Genomic DNA, 18,917 nt, shown 5'->3' with positions numbered 1-18,917 from the left:
TAATAATAATAATTTACCTGGATTTCCGTATCTAACGTGTTAACCCGAAGAGAATTCTCATTCTGTTTCCTATGTCTGAGTATGATAAATTCTGTTTCAGTGTATGTAGAAAACGTGAGTCCCTTCGCTGTTGTGTTGCTTTAGCTAGACAGCCCACACCGTAATCTTACGTTACATAAATTCTGCTGTTGGAACAACGTAGTTAAAGAACGCAAGATATATATATAAGTGATATTATTTCAAGGAAACAAAACAGGTACCATTAGCGTACTGATATAAATAGGATCGTATAACACTTTAACTGTACGCCTTGATTGCAAGTCGATCATAATGTCTGCTTGCTCTGGTAAAATGTTAGTTCGAATACTTAACAGCGGAAATACCTCACACATTATATATAGAAATTCGAAGAATGGCTAGGGATTATTTTTCAATCTAACCCACAGTCTAATTTATAAGACGTATATTTTGAAGGTGAACTCCCGGATATATAGATTCACAGCTAGGGATGTCCATCGTACACATACAAGATTTCAATGATTTTTCATGACGATTTATATATTACGCAATGTTTTCTTTATTAAAGAATAACCATTGAGCCGCTAAGCCATAAACCCCCTCTCATCCCCTTATTCACCTTAATGAACTGAATAGATAATGAATTGAATTACACATGGGATGGGAATTCGTGACTTGTACGCTTGTACTTGCATTTCTCTTTGTGTTATTATGTGACAGGGAGCCGAGATAGAGTCGATATGGCGACGGAGTGCTCGCTAGATGACCCCGGTTCTATTCCCAGCATTGCAAGAATTTTCTTTGCTCCACAGCGTGCAGACCGGCTCTGGGACCCACTCAGCCTCCTATCCAATGGGTATCGGGTCCCTTTCCCCTGGAGGAGAGCCCCAGGGGCGTGAATCTGACCACTCAGTTCCATCTAATGCCTAGGTCAAGAATGATGGAGCTGTACCTCCACTCCTCAATATGTCATCATGGCATAGTGCTTAACTAATTAAACACAAGAACAACTTTACCATTTTGTGCCTGTTATTATATGACTTACAGGGTAACTGGCAGAAGGCAGGCTGCAGCCATTAATTGGTTTATTCATTTTCTGAAAGCATTTCATTGTAACATTAAATTGTTGTCCCATGATATTTACAACCATATTTATTGTTTTCATTTCTTTTCCAGATCAATCAGTGATTGTATTACTATTCATCTTCAGCCCGGTGAGCTTGGTAACGGAGACGTGAAAGTTTCCTTGAAGGTAAGAACCAAGTTTTTCATGTGCACTGCTTGTATACTAGAATTTAAACTGCGAACACGCGATTTCTTATCACAATCAAGAGTAACTACGACACAGATTACAAAATGAAAAATTAGAAAGCGCATAGGAGCTACAAATAAAGTAGATGAAAAGAGAAATGGTATAAATTACGTACATAGAAGACGGCACGTATGCAGAATGTAAGAATACAGGGTCCCAGAACTTTGATATTCATAGGCGTACTCAAAGAAGTGAATATAAGGATACATGCAGATGGATGGCACAATCAATGTAAGAAGAACAGGGTAGCTGAAAACTTCAGGTTTCTTGGCGAAGCAGATTGTCCGATAATCATGTTAAACAAATTTGCGGCGTAGTTATTTTCCCTTTCTCGAACTCTGGAAGTACAGGGGCTGGAGCAGCTTTCATAGCGGGTTTCCCACGTTTATCCCACTTTCTCTAGCCGAGATCCTAGACGGTATCTTAAAGCAGTCTCCTGCAGCTCTGATCCCTATCCCACTCAACTTATTGTCGCAATTATTCGTATTTCTTCCAGCTGCGATGTCACTTACGGTCATGACACGAATTTGGATAATACAATGCAATGTGTTCAGCATTGTCAGCAGATTATTAACCCTTTCCGTTCTGAGTTCCTTAGCTAATTTAGAGAAGAGCCAAAGGAAATATATTTATGCCTGTAAGCTAACCTAACTTCAACGTAAAGTAACCTAACCTGTTACGTTTAGGAACGTATACGTACGTCAGTATTACGGAATATGTTTTTTTTTCCTCCCCCACATTGGCTCTACAGCCCTCTTGGACCCTTGCCTCTGATTTTCAGTTTCATGATCATTTTACAGACGGTAGGACCCCTTGGACGAGTGATGAGCTCGTCTCAATGTCTATACGTAAACACAGGACAACACAGACACAGAATAAACACATACGCATACCAAACATCAATTCCTTGTGTGGGATTCAAACCTACGATGCCGCCTTCCGAGCGAGCGAAGACAGTACATACCTTAGACCGCTCGGCTACCGTGACCGGCGGAATATGTTAAATACGTGCAATAAAAGCACAGTTGTACAAATTATGCCAGTAATAACGCATGTGTATGGAAACTGCGATTTAAATGAAGCTGATAAAAACGATTGACGCAGGGGAAATTAAAATTTGAAGACATTTTTTATGGACATAACTTTACGACCACGTTTATAACAATACGATATTCATTGTAGTGGAAGTCCCTGAAATCTGCAAGGAAGAATCTACGTCATGTCATATGAGAATTAAACCAAGTAGGACATCTCAAAGGATTATAACTTAGAAACCAGTTGGGCGCAGAGATGTAGAACATCGCAGAAGATGAGAGGATTCCGTCTGAGATGGAACGATTCTACCTTATGAAAAGTCCTACTTTTCTCACTAATCCAAGATATACAGTCTCTAGTTGATAATGCATCGGCGTCATTGCGTTTTCTCTTTTGTCGTAAAACAAACCAGCATCAAAAATATATTATTGTTGCGCCATAATACCAAGGAAGAGAATATAGACTACACTTGGCCACCCCTGTTTCAAGCATTATTCCTGTTGAATACTTTCTTTTTCCTAAGATGACCTGCGGAGGCTGCTTGTTCTCAGTGATTGTTATCTGTAGCCGCAATACAAACTCTGGCCTTATGTCAGTCGCTTGATTCTTCAAAGTAGCCGATAGCTAAGGAAAAGCCCTTCTTGTAGATGACATCATACGTCGAGACTTGTGGCCACAGTTCTATCAGAAGCACATGTTAGTTGTACCAAACGTTGCACCAAATTCGCAGTTCACTCAGTTAAATTGGTTAACGCCACATGGTGTACCTGAATGTACAAGGTCTTTAATATCGAGTATTAAGGAGAGCCACATAATACGAGTATAAAGCATTCACTTTGTCCCCCCTATGTTGATTGTCAAAAGAAATCTGTTATAATCCTCTTCATGCTTAGAAGATTAAACTTAATGAAGTGGTAGAGTGGTTAACGCTCCATTCTACTTCTTTGAATTCAGGAGGTACCGGGTTCAGTATCGACCCTAAGACCAGTTATCCTCAAAAAGATTCCCCTGGTTTTGTTCCGTCTCTCCAGGAAAGTTTCTGGTTAGGGCTTCAAATTAGGCCAAGCCGTTTTCTTCCACATCCTCTTCAGTTAATTATTACGATTTTGTTTATTGCTAGTGGGGTGGGACTAAGTCCCTTGTACTGCGGCCACCTCTGGCCTATTGTACCAGCCCCAGGTGTTAGGAGAGGGTGATTGTGGAGCAATTGGTGGAATGAAGATTGGCAGGGGAAACTGAAGTACTCGGAGAAAACCTGCCCCAGCGCCACTTTGTCTACCACAAATCCCACTTGACCAGGCCCCGGGATCGAACCTGGGCCGCCGCGGTGGGAAGCCAGCGACTAACCGATTGAGCTATGGCGCGGCCCTGTAATGATCTTACCATCTGCTACTGACAGCGTTGTTTTATAAACGACGAACACGGAAATAAGAGTAAATAAATAAGGTAGAAAATTAAATTAGTGACAAACAGAGAACGATTTGATAATTCCCATATGTCATCGAACTGAAAGCGATAGGTGTATGCCTGGAAGTACATGTCACGATTTAAATCCTGATAGAAGTTAGATGCTAACTGTATAATTCCATAGTCCTCCTTATTTTGAATTTATTTTAGACTATATTGATGGATTATAAGTTCTTGAGAAATGTTTCTTTTTTTCTCTCTCGCTTCCACTTTGGAACATAGGGCTGATTTCTCAGTTTTATTTATAATTTTTTCAAACGGTAAGAATCCTTGGGGACGGGTGATCAGTTCGTCGCAAGCCCTCTACCTAAACACAGGACAACACAAACAGAATAATCGCATACACACACCAAACATCCATGCCTTGTGTGGGATTCGAATCCATGATCCCGACTTCCCAGCGAGCGAAGACACTACATGCCTTAGACCTCCCGGCTACAATGACCGGCTGAGAAACGTTTGCGTTGTCGAAAATGATAACCTATCTTACAAAGTGAGCGCCTGATTAACGACGATTTTTCAGTTGCAGTGATTTTATAACATTGGATTAGAGGGCAGTTATGAGGGTAATTAACGATAACGACATGAATGGAAGTGGTCATGGCCTCTGTTAATGCAGACATATTATCCCAGCATTTTCCTGGAATGACTGAAAGAATCTGAGAATTTCAGTCAGGATTTCCGGTCTGTGTTCCGCGATTTCCGCCAGAAACGTCCCAAATACGGAGCATTAGCTCTCTCGACGGGACAGCGGGCAGTTACGAACTGCACTGGAGTCAATTGATTTCCAGCCTGGCCCAAGTTTTTCCTTGTTATCAGTGCTCAGCGCTGTCCGCCTCGACGTTAACACCTGCTTACAATTACGTTAGTGGTGTCCACCTCAGAACAGCACTTGCCCACGTGTTGACCAGACGTTTAGCCAGTTATGTATATTATGACTGTTAGTAGTGTTCCGCCGGACATACTGGTATATACTCTGAACGCTTCAAGCTTCGACTTAAGAGATTCAAGCGAATATCTGACAGCTGTGCTACATTCTTCCTCCTGAGTTGAAACTTCAGTTTTCAGTGGCCTTTACAACCACAGCTGAGCACGATCGGACCAGTCGGTTTCTTAGGCCCCCCATACACACACAGTTTGGCCTTCCGATAGACCTTACAGGCAAAACTGTGACAGTTTACCCCGTCCCTTTCCTCCCCATACACGCGCAGATAAAGCGGCAGGCTTCATGCCACAATCACTGTCTTCCAGCCTATAATGTTGAATCACACACGTCACGTGCTACGGTCCTGCAGGCAGAACTGACGGACTGACGGGTTTCCCACAGGCCAACAGTCCAAACGATTGGCCGGCCGCACCACACACGTCAGTTTTGCCTTTCAGTCTTCAACTGTGCAGGCCGAACTGGACGCCAAACTGTGTGTGTATGGGGGCCCTTACTGATCTCAGTTTCATAGTCTCATCGCGATAGAGAGTTTCGCATGAGTAAGGTTGCTTTTTATTATGAGATTTTTGCTAATAGCTCAATTGGTCCCTACAGTGAGCAAGCGTTGAGTGCGACTGGTTTCAGACGACTAGCTGCTTGCGATCGGTTTCACGAAAACGGGTGCACTAATGGGAGAACAGCCTTAATTAACTAAAAACAAAACAGATATATTTTATCCTATAGTAACTACTTAGATATATTTTAGTAGCAGAAATGAGATTTTATACGCTATCGCAGGCTGTAGGAAAATTGACCATTTTTTTATGGAGAAAGGGTAACATTCAGAGGAGAATTGAACATACTTGAATTCTACTTAAAATTGATTGCTAAACTGATTGGTCGCATCATTTAGAAGAATGTGAGAAAGTTTATTCGGCAGACTGTGCATGACTGTACATCAAAGGCATAGTGTGAAGAGGGAGGCTGTACAGACAATAAAAATGCCAGTTCTGAATTCAAGCCTTGTAGTTGGAACAATCTAATAATTTTTCCCCTTTGGTGCTGCAACCCCAATTTTGGCCTAGGCCTGCTTCCATTAAACTCTCTGTTTCAGTTCGGTTTACTAGAACTTACACATTCGGTAGGACTCCTTGGGCTGGTTATCAGCTCGTCTCAAGGCCTTTACCTGTACGCAAACACACAAACACCAAACATCCATGCATCCATCCGTGGGATTGGAACCCACGATCCCGGCATCTGAGCGAGCGAAGACAGTGCATGCCTTAGACCGCTCGCCTACCGTAACCGGCTCATCTAATAAAATTAATCCATGAAAATTATAATAATTATAATGAGAAGAAGAGATTGAAATTTTTACATTAAATGTGATCTAGATGTCTGCTAGTAATAGTGGCGTTATAGTAGGACACCGTCGTACATAGCCTGCTATAGTCGCAACTGGTACAATTGTTCACGAGCAGGTGGTGCATAGAAATGCAACTGGTACATAAAGCCACGGGCAATGATAGCATGATGTGTATACGTGAGCAAAATCCTCGCGGAGGAAATGCCATGGAGCGGATTGCTTGTAACATATATAAAAATGAATATCACGAGGCAAATATGTGAGAAACTTAAGATCTTTTCGAATACAAACTAAATACTTTGGATCTAATATACACAAAAATTATTTTCAGGGTTATGGGCACATGTGGTACTTCATTCTTTTCGACATTTTGTTCCCGAACTTCCTCAAAATTAAGACACTGTATATCAGCCCTGTCCAACGCGGCGCCCGCGGGCGCCATTGCACCCGTGGTATATTTTTCTGGCACCCTCCGTAACCACATATAATTAAGCCGATTTTTAATATTAATTCAAATTGTAAGACAAGAGACATTTTTGAACGTCTGAGTACTGTTAAATATTTTCGAAAAATTGTGTCATTATTATTATTATTTTTATTATTATTATTATTATTATTATTAGTAGTAGTAGTAGTAGTAGTAGTAGTAGTAGTAGTAGTAGTAGTGTTTGGTGGCGCCCGCACCTCCATAGGCATCAGTCAATTGTGCCCGAGTACATAAGAACGTTGGACAGCACTGCTGTATATAAGCAAACTCCGTCGTTTTAGTCCGCAAGCGAACTATACCGACCGAGCTGACACTAACTTCGCCGACAAGCGGCGGTCGCTCGCTAGTTCAAGACACTGTATATATGAAAACAAAATATTTGTATAGAATTTATGGTCCTCACATTGGTAGCTATTAAGTGTTCTGTCTTCTGGAATATAGCGCCTTGTAGTACGTTGAAGAATAACCAACATTTCGGAGGAATATGTCGCCTCCATCTTGAGGCAAACAAGCAACCAGCATGAAGCAGGCAATAAGCAGGGCTCTGCTCTGTTGACTTTTAGCTAATCACACGGTGTTATATCCAAGATGATGAAACTCCTCAAAACGTTTAGGTTCTCATTATCGAGTAGAACACAGAACACGACAGCGCTTCTGTTACTGGTACCTCCGAGACTGATGCTGTGGTATTATTAGTCGGCGTTGTTCTTGGTTTTGCTAGTCAACAGAAAATAGATACTTACATGGATGGTTAATAATGGTAATTAATTTAGTCATGCTTTCTCTACTTTCTTGCTTCGGGAGAGGAAAGGTCTCTCGGAGACTGTTGAACGCTAACCCTAAAGCATGTTAATGGCATAACTTAATGATACCATCAACACACCTGTTTAACATTCGATGTGTTATATTTTCCACTGCATATTTCGACCCTCATTACTAGGTCAACTGCATGTGACAGTGCTTAAAAACATCAATTTCTATGAGTATTCTATTGTACTTGGACCCTTAGTACTAACATTTTAACATAAACAGTAGGCGTAAACCGTCAGGAATGTTGAGTTCATATGCGCACAAATACACCTTATATGCATACAATTGCAGCTACATATACGTCTGCAAATATACAATTTTTATATTATATTTACTTCGTTTTATTGTCTGCATATTTTAATATAGTGTCTATTTATATGTTACTAATCAACTGATAACTATCCAAATTTAAAAACATATTCAAAATGTGTATGTATGATTGAGAGTCGGATTTCAATAGAATATAGGCATAATGATTCAATAAACTGAAGTTTTTAAATATGGTGCCACCTGAAGTTGACGTGGTAATCAGGGTCGAAACATATAGTGGAAAATAAACATATTTAATGTTAAATAGTTGTGTTGATTGTATTATTAAGTACTTCTATTTGTAATAAACAGCGAGATGCAGAAACCAAGAACTGTAAATAATGATTACTCTTTTAATCTGCCATTTGAAAGTAAAAACGTTAACACTTTTGAAATTACGATTTCCACATTATTTTTAAATTACCTTTAATAGAATGATGTTCGTAATTAATAAGCGAGGATTTTTTGGCGGTGTTAATGTAATCGTATTATATACATCAATGTAGTTCTGCCTTTCTCCCCTTTATTACCTACACTTGCTTCATTGTCCTTCAGCCGTTTCTCCCGTATTTGGTTTCACTCCTTTTAAAAGGCCATCATCAATAAATACTGCATCCCTGTATCTGCACTGTTTGTGGCAGCAGAGTCCGACTACTGAAGTGAGAGGCTCGTTCAGCGCTCTCACTAGAATTTCAGAACTAATATTTGTATTATTTCCAAGATTCCAAGGAATTGATACTTAATTGACGAAAGTCTCGTTGAAGTGTATTTAGAGACCCCCTCACCTGTTGAAGCTCTCGAACAATCCTTTCATAGAAAAATTCTTTTAAAATCGTACGTGCGAGTATTTGTGACCTGTCGTTTGAGTGAAACTTGATTTTCTGCTGAATCTGATGCAACTTAGATCTGATGTTAACATCCACGAGCTTAAAAATGAGATAAGTTTGTCTCAGTTTCAGAGCAATATCTTGCATGACTGGCTCTTGACAATTATGCAAGTATGATTGCCCAGGCACTGCATTATGTAACTTGCTGGACGAAATTGTCTTGAGTCTAGAATGTACAGAGTTTCAACACCAAAGTATGACACATTTAACGATACACGAGACTATGTTTAATCCAACTTAGATGCCGTCTATTCAACGTTCCCGTTGCCCATGAAGTGAAATCAGGAACTCAAAGCTGTGCAAGCGGAGTGGATGTTACGTCAGCTCAGTGAATTACAGTGAGGGTGCTGGTTCGTCGCCAGCATCCAGTACATAGGATAGAGTAGTGCCGAATTTTATTTTCATGGAATTTCCGCATATTGGTTTTCCTATTTGTCCATAAATAATTAATCAGTTATACACTCTGTCTTGAAATGAATCTGGATAGTTCCGTTAGTAAAATTGCTTGTTACGGGATCGACATTCGTGGTTCAGTTCCTGGTAAAAACATAAATTTTTCTGTTCGCAACTGCATTTAAGCAGGGACCCACCCAGCCTTCTAATAAATGGATATTGGCGGACCTTTTTTCGACGTTGTATGACCAAGACGTAAAGTTTTACCTCCAGCTCCTTTCATGAATTATTACTCCATTCACAGGGTATTTACATTTACCTTCAGTTTTTATAGCGTGTTGGATGTGTCAACACACACGCATACCCGCGCTTTAATGTAAGTCTTCGCCTAAGCGTAGTATGTGAAATGTGCTTGCAGAATTAGTGCACGCGAGGGTAGGTTGGTCTGGCGATAACGCCGTGGACTTGTATTCAGCAGGTGCTCGTGTCGAATCGCTGCCACGACGACGGCTATTCTGACTGGGTTTCTTGTAGTGTCCCTAAGTTCCTCCAGAAAAATACTAGGATAGTACCTCGATTAAGCTACTACCGCCTCCTTCCATATCCTTACCGATTCAACACTCATTCTACCATCCGATACTATGTACTCCAGATACTGACAGCGCAGCGAAAAGAATAACTCAATGCGCACGATAGCTCATTAGACTGAATACAGAATTCTATAGTTATCCATATGGGTATAGATAAAAATAAAGCATGTGGAAACAAACGAGCAAATGATAAAAAAGTAAAGCTATCCTTGTAAGAGGCCGTGAAGGCCCATATGGTTGTGAGACTTCGAGGCTTCCAGATCTTTTAGAAAATCGGCTCGCAGATAGCAGTAAGATTGTCAGCCACACGCACCGGCCGTCATTTGTCCCCCAGCAAGATTCCTGGTACTCATTTGTGTTAGGGGCTGAGTCAACCCCAGGACCATAATGCGGCTGGAAGGATTAGGTAAATTGAAAGAAATTCAGTGACATCAGTGACACCTTCCGGCTTGTAGTAGCTCAACCAAGCTAACGCGTGCCCCAGCCAGAAAAAGATACTGTGCTCGTCTGTTGCGCGTGTGTACTTCAACATCAGTTGTGAGTTTATTATATGACACTTTTTTCCTAACGTTAAGTATAGCTGGAAACTGGGAATGTAACACTGATGCAGATTGAATGTCTCCATGTGTATTATGTTCGAAATGTTGATAAGTACGACTCCATAATAAAGTGGTCCACAGATGAAAGCTGTGAGGAGGAGCCCCAGTAAGAGCCTCAGACGGCTCTCTTGTGCTGCACACAGCGTGCAAGGGCACTGTCCGACGGTGGCTGGAAACGTGCCACACGAGATGTAAACCAGTAAGCTTAGGTATACTTTTATTCATTGACTATATTTTTTACAAATTATGAAGAAATTATGGCGAAATAAGAATGTGACGTACTGACAACAGTTATGTGTTATGTCCAGTGACAAGAAATTATAGACTTAAAAATTCCAGCATTGAAAACAAGTAGTTTCGTTCCAAAGCATAATACACAATACAAGAACCAAGTTCTAGAGCAGGTCGTTGAGTTTTGTTGTTTAGGATAGACGATGAAATATATTTAAAAACAAGGATACAGAGAATAAATTAATACGTTTTTAGAGAATGAATATCACAATAAAAAGAGCCCTAGAAGTTAAAGCTGTTAAGGATTCATTCATTCATCTGTAATCTGTCAATACGACAGGTCCACAGTCTCTTCCAAAACAGTTCCTCCACTTGATGCGATCTAGAGCTTTCTCCTTCAAATGAAAATACCCTCTTCTGTCCCCAAGGTCATCCAGCATCTTCTTACGTCTTCTTCCTCGTCTTATGATCAGTTCTATCCGCCCCTCTGTCTTTCCTTCAATAGCTTCTTTTAGAAGGCAGTTACATAAATAAAAATGTTCTGTTATATGGATCAGAAGTGTTGACAATAACAGTACGAGAACTAATGAGGGCAAAAGCTTCTGGCGTGCTCTCTTAGATGATCAGCAGGAGTTAGAGTCTGATATGAAGAAAGGGCAAGTGAAGGTATTAGAAAGAAATTATGGATCAGTACCATCACAGACAGAATTTCAGACTACAGAAATAAATTGGCTTTAAAGTGTTGAAAGAATTGAAGGCAATCACATCTCAAAGAGAGGGGGGGAGTTTTGAGGACCACAAAAGATATACTGACCAGAAGAAATTTAATGGAGACAGTTGATCATATATATCAATAGCACTTCCTTTACTTATGAACGCAGTCGGAGTGAAAAATAGTTTAGTGACTATAGACGGGGTTTGGATTGGTAATCGGATTTACTGAACACTTAACTACAGTAGCTACGACAGTCTCACTGAGTTACACACTCCAAAGGTCTCCATAACTACGGCACACATAAAGTCTTTCCAGTCTTCTCTAGCCGTTGCTCGATAGCAACTTCCATCGGCGAATGTTCCATTTACTCTGGGTTCCCGGCCTCAGCTACACCAGCTCTCGACTGGCTCTGACTGCTAAATTGATGCTGGTCATCTCCAGCACAGTGATCATTGGTTCCAAGCCCCACCACATTTTACCGTCTGACGGCTCTGGGAGCCTTCAGACTTCTCTCGCCTAGCTAATGACTGACTCTCACTAGCTGTCATGCTTATATAACATCTCGGTATGGACCTCACAGAAAACATCGTTCCTCTGTTGTTCTTTCATATTCTTGCCGGGTAGATATGCTTCTTAGCGAAGCCGTTATTCAGTAACGGCTGTTGTGTATCTGCTTCTCTCTCGGTCGTTGCTTAGCAACGGGTCTACATGCCACAGTATTCTCAAAGTTTGCTGTTTCCCTATCGCTTGGAACTTTTCTGAGAAGCGACGCATGTTCAAATTTGTTTGAATATTTGTGTTTCCCAAAAGGAAAACCAATCAACTAAATGTCCAAAGCGCGTGAAGAATAGATGTAAGACCATTGTGGTTTATGTACTCAGTTGGTCAATTGCTTGGAAGCCACCACCTTTTCAACATTTTCTAGAAATTGTTCAGAATAAATAGTTCCGTTACAGCAGAATGTGAATTTTATAATTCCAGTTAGACGTGCTGAAATAACTCTGCCAACATTCGGTCACTGCTCTGTTCTTTGTCGTACTGTGTTTGCTTAGTAACCTGTAGTTTCCTTACCAAACAACGAAAAGCAAATATATAATGAATGAATCATCATAGACCGTCATCATTTAGAACAGAAATAAAATATAATGGCACCGGTAATGTGAATAAGCTAATAGTCCTTGTATTCTGGTCATAGCTCTCGAGCTGGGTGGCCTTGTATCTGTAAACATGCCGAGACTTCTTATTCCACACTTTAGAGAAAAAAATAGTAAATTGATGGATTCCCCATTTTTTACTGAAATTTAATCGCACCGGAAGCTTTGCATTACCTAGTAGCATTTTCTTCGCTTTTTCGATTTTAATGGTCATACAATTATAAATAACTTGTTCCTCCTTGTCATAACTTTTTATTGCCCGTAACTTTCAAACGTCGCAGCCGGTTCCCTGTATTTAGAGTCAATAAACTATCGAGTTCTGAATTATTTTTTGTGTTAGATTTATAGTTGTGTGTTCTATATTTGTACTCGATGGTAATGGTAAAGTATTTGCAACATACTTATGGGAGGCGGTATGTGTACTATCACGTATCCTGGTGAAGCGACAAGAAGTTATGGCTTCCGGATTAGACGAAGATGTTTGTTGGACAATTACCCGTTTACACTCACAATTACAATTACTCTCACATAACGCCCTTTCAATCGAAGCGACCTGATTAGTCCGTCGTGTCTCTGCGTTTCATCTACAGCGGTTGTACCCCACCGCTATTCTCGGAGGAGTATCTTTGGTCCTGGTTCTTCACTTATCTCTTGTCGGATCTGAACTGCTCTGTCCTGAGTCTGAGTCTTATGTTACGGCCAACGGTCAACCGGACAGTCTATCTTGGAATAAAACACCCATCTAGGGCTTACAACCAGATATTTATTACTGTCTGACAGTTGCGGGTTTGTTGATGTGGGGCGCTCTCTCTGACAAGAGGACGGGTCTGTCGTTTACAATTGCCGCTGGCCCTCGCTAGCGCAGTCATTTTTGGGTCCGAGTCCACTGGGACTCGTGACCATATTTTACTGTCTTAGATTCTAGACTTCCCTTTTGATGTGCTCCTACGACTCGCAGGGTCATGGTGGAGGTATTCGACCCCAGAGTCAAAGTCACATTGCAACTGACGGTCAGTCAGTCAGTCAGTCAATCTTGGTGTCGAGCCCAGTCTTGGGCTTATCACCAGATATTTATTACTGTTTGATAGTGTTCTTTCCTGTTCATGTCAGTTTTAATTTCACGATTGTATTTTGTTCCACGGTTCTCTTAAAATTAATGCAATTTGATCGAATATTTGATCAGTTTACGTAATGCAAGTGACTGGCCTTGTGGATAACTTACGGTATAGATTGTAACACGACTATTTGCTATCCGAGTTTTGATTTAACTTGAAATTCGAAATCGTGGCCATAATTCAATTAAGTTCAGTTCGTTTCCTTTATTTAAATAGTTACCAATAGCGAGTGGCCTATAACAGGCGAGCACTGAATGTATAGTCAAAGCTATCCCTGTAACAGGCCGTGGAGGCCCATTTACGAGTAGTTATGAGACGTCGAGGTCTCCCCATTTTCTAGGCAATTGGCTCACAGATGGCGGTGAGGTCAGCCTTACGCGCCGGGCGGCCGGCTGCCTGTTACCCCCAGCAAGATCCCTGATACTCATTTCTGTTACAGGCTGAGTCGAATCCGGGGCCATAGTTCGGCTGGAAGGATTAGGCCAATTGAAAAAGTCAGCGACCTCGTCGGGAATCGAACTCGCAGTCTTCCCGCCTGTAGCATAGTACCTCTGGCAACTACGCTACCGCGTTCCCTGAATGTATAATAATAATAATAATAATAATAATAATAATAATAATAATAATAATACAGATTTTAAAATTGCACAGCTTTCACGTAGCACAAATAAGCCTCCTTAGATATTATTATTCTTAGAGAGATTTGTGAATTTAATTACACAGTTGCGTATAGGCTTTAGAAGTTATTTTGAAATTTTTCATTGCTTGAAAAAGTATATGATATAACTCCGTCCTAAGTGCAAACTATATTCATAGGTCTTTCGTTTTGTTCCTCTCTATACACTACATGTTTCGGCCCCAAACGGCCATCATCAGGTGTATACACTCACGTATCTGTTACACTGCACTTATTTATAAGATTTAAAATTTAAAAACATAGGATGCTTAAATATAATATTAAAAAAGTGTATGCATCTACGTGATATCAGTGCTTATGGCATTAAATTCTGCAATTCTTGCTTAGGAAATCAGTATTTTCGAGGAATATTTCCCGAGATACATATACAAATCATTTTATACCTTCTACTAAAGGATCTGCCGGACGTGGTGTTATTAGTTTGTGTGTGCCAATACATCAGGTACTATACATACTGTTCGAAGCTCTTTCTGTGTTAGCAAACCGGAGTGGAAATAGGTTTTCGAAAACACGTTTCTTCTGTTCTAATAATAGTACTTGCTTGGGGTCATTGAAGCCTGTTTGCATTATATTTTGAACCACGGAAGAAAGCATGTTGTTGCCGTATAGTTGTTTTCGAATTTTAATATTAACGGTACTGATATCCCTGGAGATTTATTAGCCTAATAGTTGTCACTGACTTATCGTCGTATTTATTTTGTATTTATAATTAATTGAAGTCAGCTGTCAGTATAAATGAATGAATGAATGAATGAATGCATAACGGGGGGCCACCATTATCCTGCCCTTCCACTGCGACCATCAATATTCTGTCAGTAACTCTGACCATATAGCGTCGAATTATTGCCTAAAAGTGAACGATAAATCGGAAAATATGTGATAGGAAGTTGTCGTGACTTAATTTGAGGTACTATCTCAGCATTTTCATGGACGAACTGAGGAAACACGCGAGAAACCTCTTCAAGCATAGTCCATGCCCCAACCAAATTTTGAACCGGGAACTTCTCGAATACAGTGTAAGATTTGAGGTATTCACGGCGGTGACTATGAAGAATGCCTTCTTCTGGGATGTGGCGCCGTGTAGATATTTCGGAGGAACGTATCACCTCCATCTTCAGGATATAAGAACCAGCGCGAGCAGGTGTCTGTGTCCCGAATACAAGTCAGTAGCGTCACCGCTTCAGCCAACTTACTTCCTTATTCGTTGTCGAATTGAAGGTATATTAAACAACGTTTATACACGTAGTCGTCCTGCCATGCATTCCTTGCGTACGGGTGTGTGCCCGATTTGTAAAAGAGCGGTAGCATTGACTCAGCGTTGAACAGAAATAGCGCGAAGGTTGGTAGACGACCTTGCCTTAACCTTAAAAAGATCTTTACAAGGTTATATATAAAACTAACTGCTTCATTTTGTTTCTCTGCAAGTCCCTGCAGGTCCGTAATTGAGGTTTTGGGTTAGTGAGTATTGTTATTAGTTCCGGTTATCGTATTAGAGAACACCAACTTTTTCTTCCGCGCTCAGTCTTTTCCTCTTTTCTTATCGTGGTAGGTCATGGTGAATCAAGATCCCCTTGCATTTCCTGTTTGAGCCACATGTCTGAAAGAACAGCAGTGTATTGCAGAGGTGGCATAAAAACCGTTAGCTATCGATCCGACTTGCCAAGAACAAGTTTAAAGCTCCCTAATCTCTGGTATTTGATTATTAATTTGACCTCATACGAATGTAAAATAAAGAGATTTCAATGCGTGGTTAACAGACGAACTTAACAGGAACGAATAAAAATAGTACGTTATGTTAATGTTGGTTATTTAAGGATGTTATAATTTTTGGGGGGAGAGGATATGTAATTTGCCTTAATGAGAACTGCGTTTAGGATTTGTATTAGTTAGATTAGGTTGTAAGCATTCGTGCCATTTCACCTTTTCGTCGTTTATGAGAAGTATACTTCCTCCTTAATTTCCCGCGAAATATGCCCACAAGCATGTATACTCCACACTCTAAACTTTCATCATATTTCGTTACACATTCCTTCAAATTAATAACAAGGCTGTTTTACTGTGTGTATCGTGATGTCCAGACGGTGTGTCGGGTTTGTAGTTCCCAAAGAAATTGAGACCAACATCTTACCTACTGCACGCCTGCAGGTCTGCTGGAACACGCCACAAGACTCAACCAATCACAGCCATGAAAACCGCTCACATGTTTCCACGCCTACTGTTCACGGAAGTAGAGGAATGCGTTTCTCTCCCCCAACAGTAACAACTAAAATTATATTAAAATTGCACGTGTCATAGTAGGTCAAAATACCACCCTGAATGAATGATGCTGGAGGTACGATATACATACTGTCACGTGCTGGGTATGTCACGCGACAAATAACTTTACGTGGGTCTCGGATTTAGCGAATCTTTATTGGACACTCACTCTTACACACTTTACTAGTACAATTATCACCACTTGCAGTGTCATTTGACTTCTGGCCCAATACTCCAATGCGACGTCTCAACTATTCTTGGCCGTGGTTGGATTCAACTGTCTCTGGCGGCGGCTACCCAAAGATTGTCTCGTTCTCAATATTCCAATGCTCTTATACTCAATGCGTCAGTCAAAGTCAAAGTCACATTGCGACTGACGGTCAGTCAGTCAGTAAGTCTTGGTGTCGAGCCCCATCTGGGGCTCATGACCAGATATTAATTTTACCGTTTGACAGTTACGGTTTTATTTTCGTGGGGCGCCCTCTCTGACGAGAGGACGGGTCTGTCTTGTGCATATGCTGCTGGCCATTGCCAGAGCGATCTTTCTCGGGTCGGAGTCCCTTGGGACTCGCGACCATATTTTACTGTCTCAGATATGAGGCTTCCCTTTTCGTCGCCTCCTACGACTCGCAGGGTCACGGTGGAGGTATTCGACCCCGCCTCCACACGGGGGGATACTCAATGCGTGTCGTAAGCTCTGCTTATATAGGGGTTATGCGGACCGGATACCGGACACCATTTCTCACGTTTCCGTTACCGCTGTTCAGCAAGCCGTTGCTTCGGGAACGCTCTTTATAGATTACACCGGTAACGTGTTTCGTCTCATCCGTTGTTACTCAACGACAATGCGTTGCTACGATTTGTCGCTGTGGGAGTTCCACAATTTCCATGTATTGTCGTGGAAGTGTCCGTTCAGATTGTAGCCGTTGTCGCGGTGATGGACGTAAGGTAACGCGTCACAATACGATTGTATCTTGAATGTCCAGTTCAGTAGCTGCAGTTCCACTGAGCATGGAGAGTGATCCACTTTTATTACGATAAATTTAATTTAGAACAGGAAATAAATTTACTAAATTTATATTTGTTATTCAGTTTTATAGCGATAGCTGACAAACCAATGTAGTTAGGAACGTGAATTTTGATGTGATGATATATCCTAAACAAACTTGCACGTTGTATAAATTGTAGATGTAACTTTTAGGTTATATCTGACTACATTTGCGTGCTGGTAATATGTATTCTCGGAAATGTGTAAAGCACAATATGCATGCTTATTACATAAGAATTTTACCGTTCTCCGAACACATGTGAAGCTATTGAAGAGAAGATGCGTGACATGAATCTTACCAGATCGTTCTGCTTAACTTCCACATATATCCAAAATTAACTCTTTGAAGTGGCGAGTAAAACATTTTTCTTCACAAATTTCCTATAATTGCACTAGTCCTATCGTATGAATTGAAGATATTGAAAGTAAATTTTGATGACACAGCTCTTTAAGATTGCTTTGGTGATCTTGTTCGCATATCCAAAACTAACGCTTTGAAGTGGCGAATATTCTTCACAGTTTGCCTCCAATTGCCCTGTCGTATTTATTTAAGCCAATACTCTTATGTTTTAGATTGAAATACATTTGGCACAGTGCTTCGCACATTAATGGTAGACCTGAGGTCAAACACAGTTGCATTCACAGCCGTAATAGGTGTGTGTGTGTGTGTGGTTTATTTCACACAGAAAATTTGCCGGTCCATTGAATAATTAGTCGGGACACTGGGGTATGCACGTATTTCTAAGGTATTACCTCGCGGCTAATACATTTGACATTAATGTTAAAATAATATGCTACAGTAATGTGATACACGCAGAGGGGCTTCCTCACAGGTGTTCAGTTGCGAAACTATGGTCATGTGGAAAGTTACTAATGGTCGTGACAAGTATGTAGGTAGGGATATTGTTTTTTTAGGCTCTTTTGGGGAAAGTGACAGTATCGTATACCATAGTCCTGCCTTATTATTTCTGCCTTACAAACAAGAAATTCTGGGAAAATCTAATCGCCTACTTTCCTTTGATACGACGCGGACCTCATAGAAACGACGCGTCGAACAATTCCTCTATTGTTGCCTATACATGACTCACGTGCCATGATAATCGTACCAAGTTTAATGAAGTTTGGTTCAGGTATTCAAAAGTTAATAAGGGGAGTAGAGATAGACATACACAGACAGGATAGTGATCTCATAAGCCTACTATGATTTTTTAAAAATAAGGAAAGCAGGCTAAAAACACGCACATTTTAAAAATTAAATTCTAGTATGGAGGTCTCGGCTCCTAACGTAAATTGAAATGTTGGCAATTTTTCTAATGCCCCCTGTGGATTGTTGAATATTATACTGTGCTTAGGAACTCCGTTTTAACCTGTTTCTCGATTTCATGACCGAAGAGGGTCTTCTGGTGTCTTCTTTGTGGTTTATTTTACTGCCCTATCAGTGCTGTCTCTCTCTCTCTCTCTCTATATATATATATATATGAATGTTTTGAACCTGCTTACAAT

General features: G+C 40.7%; 1 protein-coding gene across 3 annotated transcripts in view; it reads left to right on the top strand.

The window, feature by feature from the left end:
- Positions 1-18,917, top strand: part of LOC111875441 (peroxisomal leader peptide-processing protease) — a 192,904-nt gene that overhangs the window by 59,977 nt on the left and 114,010 nt on the right. For all 3 annotated transcript variants that reach the window (XM_023871695.2, XM_023871694.2, XM_023871693.2), the window contains exon 2: positions 1,195-1,270. The gene's annotated coding sequence lies outside the window, so the exon portion shown is untranslated. The remainder of the gene's footprint in view (positions 1-1,194; positions 1,271-18,917) is intronic.

Source organism: Cryptotermes secundus, unplaced genomic scaffold, assembly GCF_002891405.2.
Source record: "Cryptotermes secundus unplaced genomic scaffold, Csec_1.0 scaffold304, whole genome shotgun sequence".
NCBI classification, from domain to species: domain Eukaryota; kingdom Metazoa; phylum Arthropoda; class Insecta; order Blattodea; family Kalotermitidae; genus Cryptotermes; species Cryptotermes secundus.
The sequence above is the reverse complement of the archived record's forward strand: the minus strand, read 5'-3'. Positions and strand labels throughout refer to the sequence as shown.